Genomic DNA, 20,163 nt, shown 5'->3' on the forward strand with positions numbered 1-20,163 from the left:
TTTAAAACTGCTGACATGTGGGGGTGGGGTTCTAATAGGTGATTGATTTCTAATGTAACAAATCATACAGGAAACACAGTCTGCATGATTTCAAATTTTAAAAATGTAATGGAAATGCTTTGGTATTGATTGTATTGGTTACATACATGTCAAAACTGATCAAATTGCATAATTCAAATTATGTGCATTTTGTTGTACTTCAATTTTACCTCAATAAAGCTAGGGGGGAGAAAAGGAAAAAAGTTTGTGAAGTTTTGAAAATCTAAAAGTAATATTTATTTTGTCAGTAATACTTCATAAAAGATATTTACATCACATTACACTCATATCATTACCATATTGTTAAGTAATTTTTTAGTTAGTTATGACAAATTTGGTCAGTTTTTAAAGGGTATTACACTCAAATTTATCCACTAAAAAAATAAAAATTTCCCTTTGCAGTTATTAAATGGTATGTGCGGTGATATTTCAGAAGTGCACAAAGATCCCTTCTATGTCTATTTCCACCTCCTCATGCCAGCCAGATGATTTTTGAATTTTTTTATTTCATCTCAAAAATTGTGCTTTGAATAAAACTTTCATACATAATCCATAAACTATCATACTTCTGTTAAATATAAAGTTTCCTTTTTAACTTGTAATGAACTACATCTCCTCAAAAACAGGCAGAAAATTATTCATTCTTTCTCTCTTCATTTTTTTCTTTCACTGAAAGAAGTTGATGTGATAGTCACTTTTGATAACTAAACAATATTTTGCTTTTTGCTGTTCTGTTCTCAAAGAACCAATGTGCCTTGTATTCACTAGTTTCACTTTATTCTGTTTTAACTTGTTAATTTATATTTCATAATCAATGTCTTTATAACGCTTTTAGTTCATTTTGTTCTTGTTGAATATTCATTTATTCTCACATATTTTTATAAGTAAATTTATTTAAGGCCATACAGTTTCATCTGAGCACTTGTACATATTCTAAAACATACTATTTTTATTAACATCATTTTCTAAAATTTCTAAATTTTGATTTGTTATCTACAAAAGGAAGAAACTTTGATTTTACTAACAATTTCTAGTTTTACTACATTGTAATAAGATAATTTATTTATATCAATTTTCCCTTATAGAATTGACTGATATTTTCTTCGTAGTTGTATATGGTACTTTTTTTTTTTTTTTTTTTTCCTTTTTGAGGTGCTGGTGATCAAACCCAGGGACTTGCACTGTATGATACATTTTTATAGATGTTATTACTACACTTTGAAAGCAGATACATTTTCCATTTGGGGTCATATACTTTTTAAACAATTTAATTTTTATTAATAGGTAATAGTTACACATATTAATGCATTTCAGTATAAGATTTCGACATGTGCACTGATTGAATCAGGTGTGTTAGGATTTGTCTCTCTTCATTGTTAATTTATGTTTGGATCCTTCAAGCCTCTTTTAGCCTGTCTGTGTCTGGAACACTTTTTGATAAATGTCTACCTTAGATCTTCCTTATTTTGTTAAGTCCTCTGTATCCTTTTTCATTGATTTATTTGACTGAGTTCAACTGACAAAGGTATTAAAATTTCTTTAAGTTAGTATACTCCAGTCGAGTGTGGTCACTCATACCTGTAATCCCAGTGGCTCAGGAGGCTGAGGCAGGAGGATTTCAAGTTCAAAGCTAGAAACCTCAGCAACTCAGCAAAGCCCTAAGCAACTTAGCATGACCCCATCTCAAAATGAGAAATAAAAAGGTCTGGGGATATGACTCAGTGGTTACGTGCCTCTGGGTTCAAGCCCCAGTATAACCAAACATTCAAAAAGTATATTTCTATTGTTCCTTTTATTTTGTTATTTGCTCTATGTAAGGTTACCTCACTGTTATTTAGAGCATAAATATTCATAAATTTTTTTAAATTTATTTTTTTTGTAAACAAATGGGATACATGTTGTTTCTGTTTGTACATGTAGTAACAGCATACCATTTGCATAATCATACATTTACATAGGGCAATGATGTTTGATTTATTCCGTTATTTTTTCCGTCCCCTCCACCCCTCCCACCTCTTTCCCCTCTACACAGTCCCTCCTTCCTCCATTCTTGCCCTCCTCCCACCCCCCATTATGTGTCATCATCTGCTTATCAGTGAGATCATTTGTCTTTTGGATTTTTGAGATTGGCTTATCTCACTTAACATGATATTCTCCAATTTCAACCACTTGCTTGCAAATGCCATAATTTTATTATTCTTTATGGCAGAGTAATATTCCATTGTATATATATATATATATATATATATATATATATATATATATAACAGTTTCATTATCCATTCATCAATTGAAGGGCATCTAGGTTGGTTTCACAGTCTGGCTATTGTGAATTGAGCAGCTATGAACATTGATGTGGCTATATCTCTGTAGTATGCTGATTTTAAGTCCTTTGGGTATAGGCCAAGGAGTGGGATAGCTGGGTCAAATGGTGGTTCCATTCCAAGTTTTCTAAGGAATCTCCACACTGCTTTCCAGAGTGGCTGCACTAATTTGCAGCCCCACCAGCAATGTATGAGTGTACCTTTTTCTCCACATCCTCTCCAACACCTATTGTTGCTTGTATTCTTGATAATCACCATTCTAAATGGGGTTGATGGAATCTTAGGGTTGTTTTGATTTGCATTTCTCTTATTACTAAAGATGGTGAACATTTTTTCATATGTTTGTTGATTGCTTGTAGATCTTCTTCTGTGAAGTGTCTGTTCATATCCTTAGCCCATTTGTTGATTGGGTTATTTGTATTATTGGTGTAGAGTTTTTTGAGTTCTTTATACATTCTGGAAATTAGTGCTCTATCTGAAGTATGAGTGGCAAAGATATTCTCCCACTCTGTAGGCTCTCTGCGTTGCTGATAGTTTCCTTTGCTGAGAGAAAGCTATTTAGTTTGAATCTAACCCCGTTATTGATTCTTGCTTTTATTTCTTGTGCTATGGGAGTCCTGCTAAGGAAGTCTGATCCTAAGCCAACAAGGTGAAGATTTGGACCTACTTTTTCTTCTATAAGATGCAGGGTCTCTGGTCTGATTTCAAGGTCCTTGATCCATTTTGAGTTGAGTTTTGTGCAGGGTGAGAGATAGGGGTTTAATTTCATTCTGTTGCATATGGATTTCCAGTTTTCCCAGCACCATTTGTTGAAGAGGCTATCTTTTCTCCATTGCATATTTTTGTCACCTTTGTCTAGTATTAGAAAATTGTATTTATTTGGGTTTGTGTCCGTGTCCTTTATTCTGTACCATTGATCAACCTGTCTATTTTGGTGCCAATACCATGCCGTTTTTGTTACTATTGCTTTGTAGTAGAGTTGAAGTTCTGGTATTGCCATACCCCCTGTTTCATTCTTCCTGTTAAGGGTTGCTTAGCTCTTCTGGGTTTCTTATTCTTGCAGATGAATTTCATGATTGATTGCTCTATTTCTGTGAGGTACATCTTTGGGATTTTAATAGGAATTGCATTGAATCTGAATAGCACTTTTGGTAGTATGGCCATTTTGAGAATATTAATTCTGCCTATCCAAGAACATGGGAGATCTTTCCATCTTCTAAGTTCTTCCTTAATTTCTTTCTTCAATGTTTTGTAGTTTTCATTGTAGAGATCTTTTACCTCTTTGGTTAGATTGATTCCCAAGTATTTTATTTTTTTTTTGAGGCTATTGCAAATGGAGTTATTTTCCTCATTTCCCTTTCACCTGTTTTGTAGCTTGTGTACAAAAATGCTTTAGATTTATGCATGTTGATTTTATAGCCTGCTATTTTGCTGAATTCATTGATGAGGTCTAGAAGTTTTCTGGAGGAGGTTTTTGGATCCCCTAAATATATAATCATGTCATCTGCAAATAGTGACAGCTTTAGTTCCTCTTTTCCTATTCGTATCCCTTTAATTTCTTTGGTCTGTCTAATTGCTCTGGCTAGAGTTTCGAGGACAATGTTGAATAGAAGTGGTGAAAGAGGACATCCCTGTCTTGTTCCCATTTTTAAAGGGAATGGTTTCAGTTTTTCTCCATTAAGAATGATGTTGGCCATGGGCTTAGCATAAATAGCCTTTTCAATGTTCAGGTATGTTCCTACTATCCCTATTTTTTCTAGTGTTTTGAGCATGAAGGGGTGTTGTATTTTGTCGAACTCTTTTTCTGTGTCAGTTGAAATAACTATATGATTCTTATCCTTAAGTCTATTGACATGATGGATTACGTTTATTGATTTACGAATGTTGAACCATCCTTGCATTCCAGGGATGAACCCCACTTGATTGTGGTGCACATTTTTTTAATACGGTTTTTGGATACGGTTTGCCAATATTTTGTGAAGAATCTTTGCATCTATGTTCATCAAGGATATTGGTCTAAAATTTTCTTTCCTTGATGTGTATTTTCCTGGTTTGGGTATGAGGGTGATATTAGCTTCATAGAATGAGTTCGGCAGGGTACCCTCCTTTTCTATTTCCTGGAATACTTTGAGAAGTATTGGAATGAGTTCTTCTTTGAAGGTCTTGTAGAACTCGGCCAAGAATCCATCTGGTCCTGGGCTTTTCTTGGATGGTAGACTTTTAATGGCTTCTTCTATTTCATTGCTTGATATTGATCTGTTTAAATCATGTATGTCCTCCTGGTTCAGTTTGAGAGGAGCATATGTCTCTAGAAATTTGTCAATGTCTTTGATAGTTTCTATTTTGTTGGAATACAGATTTTCAAAGTAGCTTCTCATTATGTTCTGTATCTCAGTGGTGTCTCTCATGATATTTCCTTTTGCATCATGTATTTTAGTACATGATGTATTAAAGTATTTGAGTCTTCTCTCTCCTTCTCTTTCTTAGTGTGGCTAAGGGTTTATCTATTTTGTTTACTTTCTCATAGAACCAACTTTTTGTTATGTCAATTTTTTGAATAGTTTCTTTTGTTTCAATTTCATTGATATCAGCTCTGATTTTAATTATTTCCTGTCTTCTACTACTTTTGCTGTTATTCTGTTCTTCTTTTTCTAGGGCTTTGAGCTGTAATGTTAGATCATTTAGTTGTTGACTTTTCATTCTTTTCTGGAATGCACTCCATGCAATGAATTTTCCTCTTAGTACCACTTTCATAGTGTCCCAGAGATTTTGATATGTTGTATCATTGTTCTCATTGACCTCTAAGAATTTTTTATCTCCTCCCTGATGTTTTTTGTTATCCATGTTTTATTCAATAGCATATTATTTAGTCTCCGAGTGTTGGAGTAATTTCTGTTTTTTATTTTGTCATTGATTTCTACTCTCAGTCCATTATGATCTGACAGAACACAAGGCAGTATCTCTATTTTTTTGCATTTCCTAAGGGCTGCTTTGTGGCATAAAATATGGTCTATTTTTGAGAAGGTTCCATGTGCTGCTGAGAAGAAAGTGAAACCACTCGTTGATGGATGGGATATTCTATATATGTCTATTAAGTCTAGGTTATTGATTGTGTTATTGAGTTCTATGGTTTCTTTGGTTGGATTTTGTTTGGAAGATCTATCTAGTGGTGACAGCGGTGCATTAAAGTCACCCAGAATTATTGTGTTGTGGTCTATGTGATTCCTGAAATTGAGGATTTGTTTGATGTACAGGGATGCAACATTGTTTGGGGCATAAATATTTATTATTGTTATGTCTTCCTGATTTATGGTTCCCTTAAGCAGTATGAAATGTCCTTCTTTATCCCTTCTGACTAACTTTGGCTTGAAGTCCACTTTATCTGATATAAGGATGGAAACCCCCACTTTTTTACTGAGTCCATGTGCATGGTAGGTTTTTTCCCATCCTTTCACCTTTAGTCTGTGGATGTCTTTTTCTATGAGATGAGTCTCTTGCAGGCAGCATATTGTTGGGTCTTTCTTTTTAATCCATTCTGTCAGTCTATGTCTTTTGATTGATGAATTTAGGCCATTAACATTCAGAATTATTATTGAGATATGATTTGTATTCCCAGTCATTTGGCTTATTTTTGGTTTTTAAGTTGGCTTGGTTTCTCCTTTGAGTGGTTTTTCTCTAAGGTAGTTCCTCCCTTTGCTGACCTACATTGTTGTTTTTCATTTCCTCCTTATGGAATATTTTGTTGAGAACATTCTATAGTGCAGGCTTTCTATTTGTAAATTCTCTTAACTTTTCTTTATCATGGAAGGGTTTTATTTCATCTTCAAATCTGAAGGTTAGTTTTGCTGGGTATAGGATTCTTGTTTGGCAACCATGTTCTTTCAGAGCTTGAAATACATTGTTCAAGGCCCTTCTAGCTTTTAGAGTCTGGGTTGAGAAGTTGGCTGCTATCCGTATTTGTCTCCCCCTATATGTAATCTGATGCTTTTCTCTCGCGGCCTTCAAAATCCTATCTTTATTTTGAATGTTAGGCATTTTCATTATAATGTGCCTTGGTGTGGATCTGTTGTGATTCTGTGCATTTGGTGTTCTGTAAGCCTCTTGTATTTGATTTTCCATTTCATTCTTCAGGTTTGGGAAATTTTCTGATATTATTTCATTGAATAGGTTGTTCATTCCTTTGGTTTGTATCTCTGTGCCTTCCTCAATCCCGATAATTCTTAAATTTGGTCTTTTCATGATGTCCCATAGTTCTTGGAGATTCTGTTCATGATTTCTTGCCATCTTCTCTGTTTGGGCAACTTTATTTTCAAGATTAAATATTTTGTCTTCATTGTCTGAGGTTCTGTCTTCCAAGTGGTCTAGTCTTTTGGTGATGCTTTCCATTGAATTTTTTATTTGGTTTATTGTTTCCTTCATTTCAAGGATTTCTGTTTGGTTTTTTTTTTTTTTTTTTTTTTTTTTTTTGAGAATCTCTATCTCTTTGTTGAAATGATCTTTTGCTTCCTACAGGTGCTCTTTCAGCTTTGGTATTATCATTCATTGTCTGCATTTGTTCTCTAATCTCATCCTTTGATTCGGGAATCATCTTAATCATGTATAATCTGAAGTCCTTTTCTGACATTTCTTCTAACATACTGTCATTGAATTCTATTAATATAGAATCTATATTTATTTGGATCATTTTCTTCCCTTGTTTTTTCATGTTGTTCATGTATCTTCCCCTCAAGCAGTGCAGATCTGGGGTATTGCAGATTTCCCCCTATAGGCTTATAGTGGCCCTATAGGTTTCCAAAACCCTTTCTTTAAGGGGAGATCAATATTAGCAGTGCCCAAATCAGACACTATGCAATCCTAGAGCAAATAGCCCCTATGGGGACAATAACAAAATTGTCATCGTAAACAGAATGAGTTCAAATATTATCTTCAGTAAAACAAACAGGTTTGCAATAAGGTCTGTAGTTTCTAATGGAGGACAAAGAGGATGCAGAGGGATGTAGAATGTGGCTGTTAATGGGATAAGAAAAGAATATACTGAAGTTCTAGAAAATAGAAAGGGTGATAGTGTAATCAAAAGAAATTGGATATTAGCATGCAAAAAAGGGAGAAGGGGACTATGAGGGAACAGGTAAACAAAAGGAAAAGAGAGCAAGAAAAGTAAAGAAATAAAAACAAATTTTTTAAAAAGGAGAAAAAAGAAAATCTACAGTATAATAGTCATATACTAATGAAACCTCCCAGTGTTCAGTAGCCTGATGCATAAGAGGTACCTGACAGTGAGGTTCAAGCCTCCAGCAGGCGTCTCAGGATGGGATTTGCCCCACCCAAAGATCGGAGCTACGGCTTCCAGGATTATCCAAGATGGCCACTCTGGCTTCGAAATGTGTTGGCAAGTGGGGAGCTGAAGCTCAGGGGTGGACATGGTCAGCTGGAGGTCCTGGAGGCAGGATGCAGTTAGTCCAGCAGTGGTCCTGGAGGTTGGGTGTGTTTGGTGTAGTTGTGGGATCCTGGATGCCCAGTGCAATCAGTTGGTCTGGGGTCCTGGTGATAGGGCGCAGTCAGTTGGTCTGGGGGTCCTGGCGGCAGGGAGCAGTCAGTTGATGTGAGGGCCCCAGAGGCAGGGAGTGATTGGTCGGGCTGAGGGATCCTGGAGATGGGGCTCAGTCAGGCCAGGGGTCCTACGGGGCCTGGCTGTTGTCTCAAAATGGTGGCAGCCACGTGTAACCAAACCTGCCGGTACTGTAACAGTGAACTTCCAGGCAACAGCAGGCAGCTGGTGCTCCACTGGCGGTCGGTGATCAGTTTGCTGAGTTTTATTGGACGATCGGGAGGTGAACCTCATGCATTGGGTGATGGATAGGTGTAAGGCAGGCTATGGACAGGTGAGAGGCAGGCAAATGGCAGATGATAGACGCCTGACAGTGAGCAATCTGCACTCAAAAAAGGCGTCGATATCCTGGCAGACTGTAGGTCATCACAGCAGACAAATGGGGTAAACACCAGGGAATCAATAAGCAGCAAAAACTGCCTCACCGAGAAACAGATATCTTCAGCTTGAAACTGGAGTTACGGAGCGACAAGGAGCGCAGCCTCTCTCTAGTCTGCCATCTTGGATCTCAATATTCATTCTTTTATGCATATCTTTATTGTGAATTATAGCCATAAGCATTAGAAAATATGTTTGATCTTTAAATTTTTTTGTTGAAAAGTACTTTGTTAAATATCAAAATAGTAGCCCCCCTTTTAAAATTTGTATGATCTCTTTGTTCACATCTGTATTTTATTTACTATTCTTTAAGTATTGGGGATTGAATCCAGGGGTGGTTTACATTTTAGCTATATCCCTACTCCTTATAAATTTTTAGTTAGAGACCAGGTTCTCACTAAGTTTCTGAGGGCCTCACTAGTTGTTGAGAATGGCCTCGAACTTTTGATCCTCCTAGCTCAGCCTCCAGATTTGCTGAGATTACAGGCCTGGTCACTGTGCCCATACCTATTTTATTTTTTGAATTACTTTATAGTACTTTAAAAACATATATACAGCAAGATATTTGTTTTTATGAGCCAGTCAAAAGCTCACTTACATATATAATATATATGTATTTTATATATAGTGGAAACATTATACGTGTGTATATATATATATATATAACATAAGCATTATATATGTATATCATATATGTATAAAAATAATGCACATGTAGTATATATACTGTAACCATATGGTGGCCTCTCAGTTTTGCCAAAAACTTTATGAGATCTAAATATAAGAAACATCTCTGCTGTACATTGTGTTATAATTATCCTATATTTATCTATGGGATCTGATTTATTATTTTTCTATTCTCTTTGTGTTTAGGAAGGTTTATGGCTTCTTAGTAGGTATTTTTCTATTGATTAGTTCACAGAATTGACAGATATGTTGCTGAACCAGGTTGGAAACGGGTTGGAATAGAGGAAGATCTGACAAGAAAAGGGCAGAGAAAGAGTTTTAATAAGAATACCATCAACGAGGCACTCATCACTGTGGAACTGCACTTTCATGGCATTTTTTCATATTCCAAAGTCCTAGATGAAAAATTTAGGTTGGCAAAACGGGGTCAACTAACCCACTGGTTCTCAGATTTGGTCAAATATTTGAATCGCAGGGAGGGGGTTTATGTTATAAATACTAACATCTAGGGTTGATTCACAGAGCTTCTAAATTAATTGGTACAGAATGCAGCCTGGGAAACAGAGCTTAAAAACAATAACAACAACAAAACACCTCCCAAGATATTGTAATGTGTAGCAAAATTTAATATTTATTCTATATGGCAGAGCCCATTTGCCAAAGTGGACTACACATATTATATATTAATTGACTGGTTCATATATCCTTTTTTCATATTTCATATTTTATTTGTTCTTTATAGTTTCACATGACAGTAGAAGGTATTTTGGCAAATTAAACATACATAGAGTATAACTTATTCTATTTAGGATCCCATTCTTGTGTTTGCACATGATGGAAAGTAACCCTGGTCTTGTATTCAAATACAAGGCTAGAAATATTGTGTCTGATTCATTCTACTGTTCTACCTATTCCACTCCAAACTTCTTTCCCTTCCATTCCATTTGTCTAACCCAATGGATTTCTATTTTTCCTCTTCCCACTCTCCCTTGTTTTGGGTTAGCATCCATATGTCAGGAAGAACATTTGACCTATGGTTTGGGGATTGACTTATTTCACTTAGTATGATATTCTCCAGTTCCATCCATTTACCAGAAAATGCCATGATTTCATTCTTCTTTATGGTTGAGGAATATTCCATTGTGTATATGTACCATATTTTCTTTATTCATTCATCTGTTGAAATACACCTAAGTTGTTTCCATAGCTTGGCTATTGTGAGTTGGGCTACTATAAATATTGATGCAACTGTATCCCTATAGTATGCTGTTTTTAAGTCCTTTGGTTACATACCAAGGAGTGGGATAACTGGATCAAATCGTGGTTCCATTCCAAGTTTCCTGAGGAAATTCCATACTGCTTTCCAGAGTGGTTGCACCATTTGCAGTCTCACCAGCAATCTACGAGAGTACCTTTCTCCCCACATCCTTGCCAACATTTAGTGTTACTTGTATTCTTTATAATTGGCATTCTGACTAGAGTGAGATGGAATATCAGTGTAGTTTAATTTTCATTTCTCTAATTGCTAGGGATGTTGAAAATTTATTCATATAATTTTTGATCATTTGTTTTTCTTCTGTGAAATGCCTGTTCAGCTTCTTTGTCCATTTATTGATTGGGTTATTTGGGGCCTTTTGTTTTGTTTTGTTTTGTTTTGTTTTGGTGTTAAGTTTTTTGAGTTCTTTGTATAACCTGAAGCTTAATACTCTATCTGAGTTGCAGGTTGTAAAGATTTTATCCCATTCTGTAGACTCTTCCTTCACATTCTTGTTTCCTTTGCTGTGAAGAAGTTTTTCAGTTTAATACCAGCCCATTTATTGGTTCTTGATTTTACTTTTGTGCTTTGGGAGTCTGACTGGGGAAATTGGTTCCTAAGTCAACATGATGGAGACTTAAACCTACTTTTTTCTTCTAGTAAGTGCATAGTCTCTGGTCTAATGCCAGGCCCTTGATCCACTTACAGTTGAGTCTTGTGTAGGGAGAGATAGGGGTCAAATTTTATTCTTTTACATATGGATTTCCATTTTTCCCAGCACTATTTTAAAGAGGTAATCTTTTCTCCAATGTATGTTTATTGCATCTTTGTCTAATATGAGATAATTGTATTTATGCGAGAGCACATTGTGTGTGTGTGTGTGTGTGTGTGTCTGTGTCTTCTATTCTGTTCCATCAGTCTTCATGTCTGTTTTGGTGCCAACACCATGCTGCTTTTGTTACTATAACTGTGTAGTATAATTTAAGGTCTGGTATTTTGATGCCTTCCTCCTGCAACACTTTTCTCAGTAAGGATTTTTTTGGCTATTCTGGGCTTCTTATTTTTCCAAATGAATTATATGATTACTTTTTCCATTTTTATGAAGAACATCACTGGGATTTTAGTAGGAATTGCATTAAATCTGTACAGCACTTTTGGTAGTATTGCCATTTTCACAATATTAATTCTGCCTATCAATGAACATAGGGGATCTTTCCATTTTCTGAGGTCTTTTTCAATTTCTTTCTTTAGTGTTCTGTAGTTCAGGTCTTTCTCCTCTTTTATTAGATTGATTACCAAGTATCTTATTTTTTTGAGGCTAATATAAAGGGGATAGTTTTCATGATTTCTCTTTTAGCTGATACATTATTGGTATATAGAAAGGCAATTGATTTACTGGTGTCGATTTTAAACCCTGCTAGTTTGCTGAATTTGTTTTATGTGTTCTACAAGCTTTCTAGTAGAGTTTTGGGATCTTCTAAATAAAAAAATAATGTAGTAAGGAAATAGGGATAGTTTAAGCTCTTCTTTTCCTATTCATATCCCTTTAATTTCTTTCTTTTGTCTAATTGGTCTGGTTAGGGTTTCAAGGACTATGTTGAATGAGAGTGGGGAAAGAGGACTTTCCTGTCTTGTTCCAGTTTTTAGAGGAAACACTTTCAGTTTTTCTTTATTTAAAATGATGTTGACCTTGGGTTTATCATTTATAGCTTTTACAATGTTGAGTTATTTGCTATGATTTTTCATTTTTCAAGTGTTTTGAGCATGAGTGGATGATGAACTTTGTCAAATGACTTTTCTGCATTTATTGAGATAATCACGTGATTCTTATCTTTAAGTCTATTGATGTGGTGAATTATGTTTACTGATTTCCATATGTTGAACCAAACTTGCATTCTTGGAATGAACCCTACTTGTTCATGGTGCACTATCTCTTTGATATTTCTTATGTGTTTTGCCAGTATTTTATTGAGAATTTTTGCATCAATGTTCATCAGAGATATCGGTCTAAAGTTTTCTTTCCTTGATGTATCTTTGGTTTGGTATCTAGGTTATAATAGCTTCATAGAATGAGTTTGGGAGGATTCCCTCCCTTTCTATTTCATGAAATAATTTTGAGGAATATTGGTGCAAGTTCTTCTTTAATGGTCTTGTTGAACTTGGCTTAGAATCCATCTGATCCTGGGATTTTCTTTGTTGGTAGATTTCTGATATTATCCTCAATTTCATTGCTTGAAATTGATCTGTTTAAATTTTCTATGACCTCTTGATTCAATCTGGGTGGGTCATATATCTTAACAATTTTCTACTAGAGTATAGATTTTTAAAGTAGCTTCTGATTATCATCTGTATTTCAGTGGTAACCATGGTGATATTTCCTTTTTTATTGTGAATTTTAGTAATTTGGGTTTTCTCTCTCTTTGTAAGCTTGGTTAAGGGTTTATCAATTTTGTTTATTTATTCAAAGAGCCAACTTTTTGTTACATTGTTTTCTTGAATTTTTTTGTTTTAATTTCATTGATTTCAGCTCTGATTTTTATTATTTCCTGTCTTCTGCTTTTGATGTTGATTTGCTCTTCTTTTTCTAGGGCTTTGAGATGAAAAGTTAGGTTATTTATTTGGTGATTTTCTGTTCTTTTAGTGAATAAGCTCATCACAATGAACTTTCCTTAGAACTGCCTTCATAGTGTCCCTGAGGTTTTGATACATTGTCTTCCTATTCTCATTTATCTCTAAGTATCTTTTTATTTAATCTGATTTCTTCAGCTATATATTGGTAATTCAATAGTGTATTGTTTAGTCTCCAGGTGTTATAGTAGCTTCTATTTTTTATTTTATTGTTAATTTCTAATTTTATTCCACTATGATCTGACAGAATGCAAGGTATTATCTTTACTTTTTTTTTTTGTATTTGCTAGGAGTTGCTTTGTGGATTAAGATGCAGTCTATTTTAGAGAATGTTCCATGTGCTGCTAAAAAGAAAGTGTATTCATTCATTGATGGATGAAATATTATATATATATATATATGTCTGTGAAGTCTAAATTATTAACTGTAAATTTTAGTTCTATGGATTCTTCATTTAGGTTTTGATCTGAAGATCTATCAATAGGTGAGAGAAGTGTGTTGAAGTTATCCAGTATTAATGTGTTGTGATCTATTTGATTCTTGAGACTGTAAGGGTTTCCCTGATGTATGTAGATGCTCCATTGTTTGGGGCATAAATTTTAAAAACTGTTATGTCTTGTTAGTGTATAGTTCCCTTAAGCAATATGAAATGGCTTTCTTTGTCCTTCCTGATTAATTTTGATTTGAAGTCTACTTTATCAAATATAGGAGTAAAAATACCTGCTTGTTTGTAAGATCCATGTGAATGATTTTTTTTCCATCATTTTGCCTTCATTCTGTGGATGTCTTTGCCTATGAGTCTCATATTACATATTAATTGACTGTTAATAAGTCTTTATCTTTCAAAAATAATTGATACTTTTTTTAGAAAGCTAAAAAAAATCTGATGAATGGTATTAATATCTATCCAAAGAAAACTTCTATAAATATTTTCATTAATATTTAAGATATTCTACTATGTGTATGTGAGATACATATACATACATACATATACATGAATAAAAATTGTACATACACAAAGTTGATTTTGTATTTTTATATATTGGTCCCTTATAGTTAAAGTTTCATGACTGCCATGGTTCCAGAAGAGATTTTTTTCTTTGTTGGATTGTGCCTTCTAACCAGAAGGACTCCAAAGGTTAAAGATTAATTCAACTGATGAACTGTGGATATTGGTAAATTGACATTTCAAAGGGCAATGACATTCAGTTATGCTTTAAAACTCACTAGCTCAGTAAATTAATATTGGAGTGTTTGAAAATATTTTTCCCTTATGCTTCAGTCACATCAGAACTTATTGATTTTCCTCATTTGCCCATTCCAGATATTTGTGTTTGCATTTTAGAATATTTTTGCATATGTCAATTTTCCCTTTTAACTTGTTCAAATGAAGAGTCAAAGACATTGAAAAACCGGTGGTTTATGGTGGTTTATTAGCTTTTAAAACGAATCTATCTGACCTAACTTTTCTACAGACATACATGAATATACCACAGTGAATCTCACCATCAAGTATATCCACAAGACACAAAAAAAAAAAAAAAAAAAAAAAAAAAAAAAACTTGAAAGAAAAAAAAAAAAAAAAAAGTAGAGTAGAGGGAAGGGAAGAGGGGTGGGGGGAAAGGAGAGGTAGGGGAAGTACTGGGAACTGAATTAGGACAGATTCTATTCTATGATTTTATAATTTGTCAAAATAAATTCTATTGTCATGCATAACTAAAAGAATCAATAAAATGGAGTAAACATTTAAAAACAGATATGAACTTTATAGTTTACAAAAGCATAATGTATTGATTTTTAAAACATTATTTATGTATAGGTAGATCTACATAGAGTATTTCTCACTCTTCTTCAATGCACAAAGTGTTAAAGGTACAATCGGTATTCAGTTGATTTGGATTCTCCACATTTGGACAGATTTACTGTATTAGTCTCCATGCCCTGACTATTCCTTACTCCTCAGAGAGTCCTGGCTCTTGGGATACTTATCAGGAGGCTTTATATAAATTTTGAATAGCTTATACAGTAGCTCTTTGGAGGAAAAATACTAATGATGGATGTTGAAAGGAAAATCTGTATTTGAAATATAAGTTAAAGCAAGTAAAGGGATTTCCTGTTGATGCCAGGACACACATACCCAGAAAAATAGGAACTTGCTTAGCTGCAGGCGCGTAAGAGACCACCCTTTCAGACACTCCTTAAATAGACAAGGAAATAAAAACTCACCAGTATAAGCCAAAAAGCTTTTATTGTACATGTGATTAATAATATAACAGAACTACAATTTCTGTTTCCTAATTAACAATTCAGTAATAGTTCCACTTCACTATAGTGGCAACTTAATCACATTCTCACATACCTGCATTCTGTTCTATTTGCACTTTTGGAGAGTTTGGGCTATAAATTCAGTTGCAGCCACTAATTCACAGTGAACTCATGTCTGATTGATATGAAATTCCACCAGAGATAGGAGGAGGGGAAAGTCAGCATGTTAAAGTAATAATATATTGGTGAAGAAATAATCATCTGTATATGGTCTAAGTGTTCTTCTTGAGTCAACTGCAGATTCCATGACCCAAAAGTTCTCACATTCACGGTACCAGATGAAAATCACCTCATGTGAATAATGGAATGGTAATGAAGCTGCATTTTTAGGAAACATATTCACTAAGAGGATATTCTGTGGTTTGTCATGTAGTGAACACTTTCCTAAGACATCTTTGAGGATATTACTAGTGGATTCTGGGTCAAGCCATGCGGCCAGGTTGAACATAATTTATGAATTCAACTCTGAAAATTCATGGATAACCCATGTTTCCAAAATGTCAGTCCTTTTTGTATCAACTTTATCCAAATTTAATTTCCTCCAAAATGTTATAATAAAATTACTATCATTGAAATTAAGTTTTTAAGGCCAAATATCTCAAACTTTGTTTCAGTTCATTAAACCACAACTTTCCTTGAAGCACATGCTATAATTACAAAACTATATTGTAACATTCATTTTGGTTACACAGAAAATATGAACTAACTAATGATCCATTGCAAATTAAATAAATTAAAACATTCCATCCTGAGAATCATAAAAGACAAAGGGAAATGAAATTTGTCACCAAGAGAGAAAAGCAACGTGTTAAAGTCAATTCCATATGGTACTGAAACATCAAGGTACACAGTTTTAACTCTGGTTGCATATTTAGAAGCTCATCTGTTCCAGGCCAAACATTCACTTGTGTAGAGAACTGAACATGTCCTACGCAGCTGTTTAGGCACCTTTTGAAAAGAGCTAGTATCTTCTGGAAGTACCATATTGAGCTTTCCATTTTACTTCCTGCTTCCACCACAGACCTGAACCATGATTGACATAAGCCAAAAATGTCCTGTTTAGAGGTCATGCCATGTTTTTCAGCAATAGAAAATGTAGCTTCAAGAGTTGGTTGCTATCTGTTGTAAATCTACAGTCTCCACTGAGGAGCATCAGTTAAGGATGGACTCAGTAGAGACTAGAGTGTATGCCTTGATTCTAGAGAATCAGTGACACAAAATCCATGTTTCCCATCTCACAGGTAATGAAAAAGAGGTTCAATGACAGTAAGTGACCTCCCCAAGTTCACATGGTGAACTGTAAGTCTACAGTGTCCTTGTTAGAAAAGGAATCTTCATTTAAAATACAGTACCAGTGTTTTGTATTTATATGGTGATTTTTAATTTGCAATGTTTTCTCACCCATTTCTATTTCTTGGCATAACTCACTCTCTATTTATAGTCATCCGAGTTAATATTTATTCATTTCTCTGGTGTGCTTTTGAAAGGCCCAAAACCTTCTAGACTTAAATATATACATTCAAGTAGGGATTTAAAAACATGCCTCTGTGTATATTTAGGTGATAAAACATAAAATGAATAATTTCTTAATTCCTGGAGTCAAACAAAAGATTCTTTGGGAATTCAATAACTGCAGATAAGAATTTCTAGATATTTTCGCTGAATGTCAAAGAACACACAAGCTGATTAAATAGCATTCCTCCTCCCCAGTAATTGAAAGAAAAATATTTGTCTTAAACTAGAAGTCATTTGACAATTCTTAAAATATTTTGGGGGGCTAAAGACTATTAAATACAAGTGAAAATTTCATGGTGTCAATTTTGCAAGACATAGGCTACATGTGAAAACAATAGAAATCAACCTGAAACATTAATCAAGGTATAGATACATGAAAGACATTGGAATAGGCCCTGCTGAATTTGTTACAAAATATAAAGAATTACAACGAGCAAACAGCAAACATGAGAAAAGTCCTTATCAGTTGCTTAGGACAACTGAGCATACATCACTAGGACAAAGGTAAATACTATATGACTAGAAGGAAAAGGAGTTTATTACCATTGACATTTAGAAATACAATTGATCAACAAACATGAAAAAATTTTCATCATCTCTAGCAATTAGAGAAATGCAAATCAAAACCTACTCTAAGATTTCACCTCACTCCAGTCAGCATGGCAATTTTCAAGAATACAAACAATAATAATGTTGTTAAGGATGTAGGGGAAAAGGTACATTCATACACATTGCTGGTGGGAATGCAAATTGGTCCAATCATTATTGAAAGCAGTATGAATATGCCTTAGCAAAGTTGGAATGGAACCACCATTTGATCCAGCTATCCCACTCCTTGGCCTATAAAAGCAAAAACCACAAGGATTTTAGTTGAACCATATATAGGTCAGAAAAGACCTTGTTGAGGTAGATATTTTGATTACATGAGAGAATTGTTTTGATTATACATTTCAGAGTCACTTTTGTTCTACATCAGGGCCTTAGAGCTCAGGAAGGTCCTATTGTACTGTCAACATAGGTATCTATACTGTCAGGAGGCTGAAAAGAAAACATTTTAAGCAAACATAAAACAAAGTCATGTCAGAAGAAAATGGTGTTACTTCGGTTCTTTTACACAATGGAATATTACTCAGCCTTAACGAAGAATGAAATTATGGCATTTGTAGGAAAATGGATGGAGCTGGAGAATGTCATCCTGAGTGAAATAAGCCAAACTCAAAAACCAAAGGCCAATGTTTTCTCTGATAAGTGGATGCTGATTCATAAAGGGGGAGAGGGGACAGGGAAGAATTAAGGAACTTTGGATTGGACAGAGGGAAGTGAGCAGAAGGAAGGGGGTTTGGAGGTAGGAAGGACATTGGAATGAGATGGATATTATTACCCATATACATGTATGATTACACTACTGGTGTGACTCTGCACCATGTACAGCCAGAGGAATGAGAAGTTGTGTTCCATTTGTGTACAATGTGTCAAAATGCATTCTACTGTCTTGTATAACTAATCAGAACAAATTTAAAAATAAAAAAATAAATATCTAGTCTGCCAGACCAATGGGGCGGGAGAAGTGAGAGGGTTAGGGAAAGATTAAGAATGAAAGAGAGAGAGGGAAAAAGAGAGGGAATGGAAGGAAGGAAGGACGGAAGGAAGGAAGGAAGAGCAGGATGGATGAATGGATTTCATTCAAAATTGTTTTAAAAATCCAATGAAATATTTGAGAAGACAGTCATATCAACTAAAAGTGATCTGAAAAACTGGAGTACAAAGTAATTAGTCCTACTAATTAATACCTAGAAAACATTTAAAAAATGAAGGGTTACTTGCTTCATGATAACTTTTTGGATTACTTAAAATATTTTAAAATGGGTTTTGCCAACTTCTATTTAGAAATAATTTGACTTTATAATAATAAAAAGGAAAATAATTTCAGTCCTACTACTTTTTTGTTTGGGTTTGAACCCAGGGTGCTTAACAACCAAGCTATATCTCCAGCCCTTTTTATTTTGTTTCATTTTGAGACAAGATCTTGCTAAGTTGTTTAGGGCCTCACTAAATTGCTGGGGCTGGCCTTGAGCTTGTGATCCTCCTGCCTTAGTCTCCTGAGTCACCAGGATTACAAGTGTATGCCACCATGCCCAGCCTCATCCTATTTCTAAATTATGGAAAGGTGAAGTTCTGAATCAGGAGGACTTGCCTATGATTCCATTTCACGTGGTGGCAATTGACTAAAATTATAGGAAACTACATAATCATGGAAATTTTCTCTGAAAGACTAAAATAAATCAACAGAAAATTAATGCTACACACAATATTTAATAAATTCTGTGTTCTGAAAGGTACTTAATATCCTGAAGTTATCTTGTTCTGTGTAGAGAACATGCAGTTAGGACAAATTACAATTTGTAGAGATGATCCTATAAACAAAACCTCTCCTGAGAAATGTCTAAAGAATTTTGGACAAATGAGTAGCATTTCCTTACCTGAAATTGTGTTACAAAATGTCACTTGCATGCCCAGTTCAGGGCATGTTTTAGTTTTTCTCCCCCAATATCTCTGTTAACTGTGGTTGTCAGTAAGTCACCACAATGACTGACATAACTGTCAGCTCTCAAGACCCATAAATCTACTTGACTCATAAATCTATTTCATACCAGTGAATGGAGCACATTAGTAATTCATCTTTAGGAATACATTGGAAAGATGTAGGGAAAATGCACTTTATGGTTTGGCTTTCCAAAATCGTCTCCTCAGGTCCCTTTGAACAGAGAGTTTCTTCCCCATTGATTCCAGAGAGCTCCCAGTGGGTTTGCCAATCACCACATGCCATTGCTCTTCACCATAGTGATTTGCCTAACGATGGAAAATAAGGAGCCACTGAACCTGCCATTAAAAAATGGTAAGATATTTCTGTATCTTTTTGCTTAATTTACAAAACTGCAGGTTTATTTAGTAAACATTTGAAATGCAAAGTTAAATTCTTCCTCTCCTTCATTAGAGCTCCACCACCATTTCCCAAAGACAACCACCACTAACTACAGCTTAGTTGTTTCTGATGGGCTTCTCCAAAACTCCTTGGCATTTACCAGAATTTTATAATTATCAATTAAATTCATCATATGATTCATTAATTTGCTTTTTTTATTTTGCTTAATAATGCATTTAATAATATTTCCAAATCAGCATAATCAGGTTAAATTGATGATTTTTAATGGATGTATAAAATAATAACTAATAGCTAATGGTTTCGATATATTATGTACTTTTAAAAGTGTTTTATATTTATTAACTTGATCCTTGAGCTAGCCATTTGAAGTACATACAGTTATATGACAATTTAAAAAAATGAGAAAATTGGCAAAAAGAAGTGAAATAACATGTTTAAGATACCTCACACAAACAGTTGA

This window comes from Sciurus vulgaris (genome assembly GCF_902686455.1).
Source record: "Sciurus vulgaris genome assembly, chromosome: 11".
Classification (NCBI taxonomy): Eukaryota; Metazoa; Chordata; class Mammalia; order Rodentia; family Sciuridae; genus Sciurus; species Sciurus vulgaris.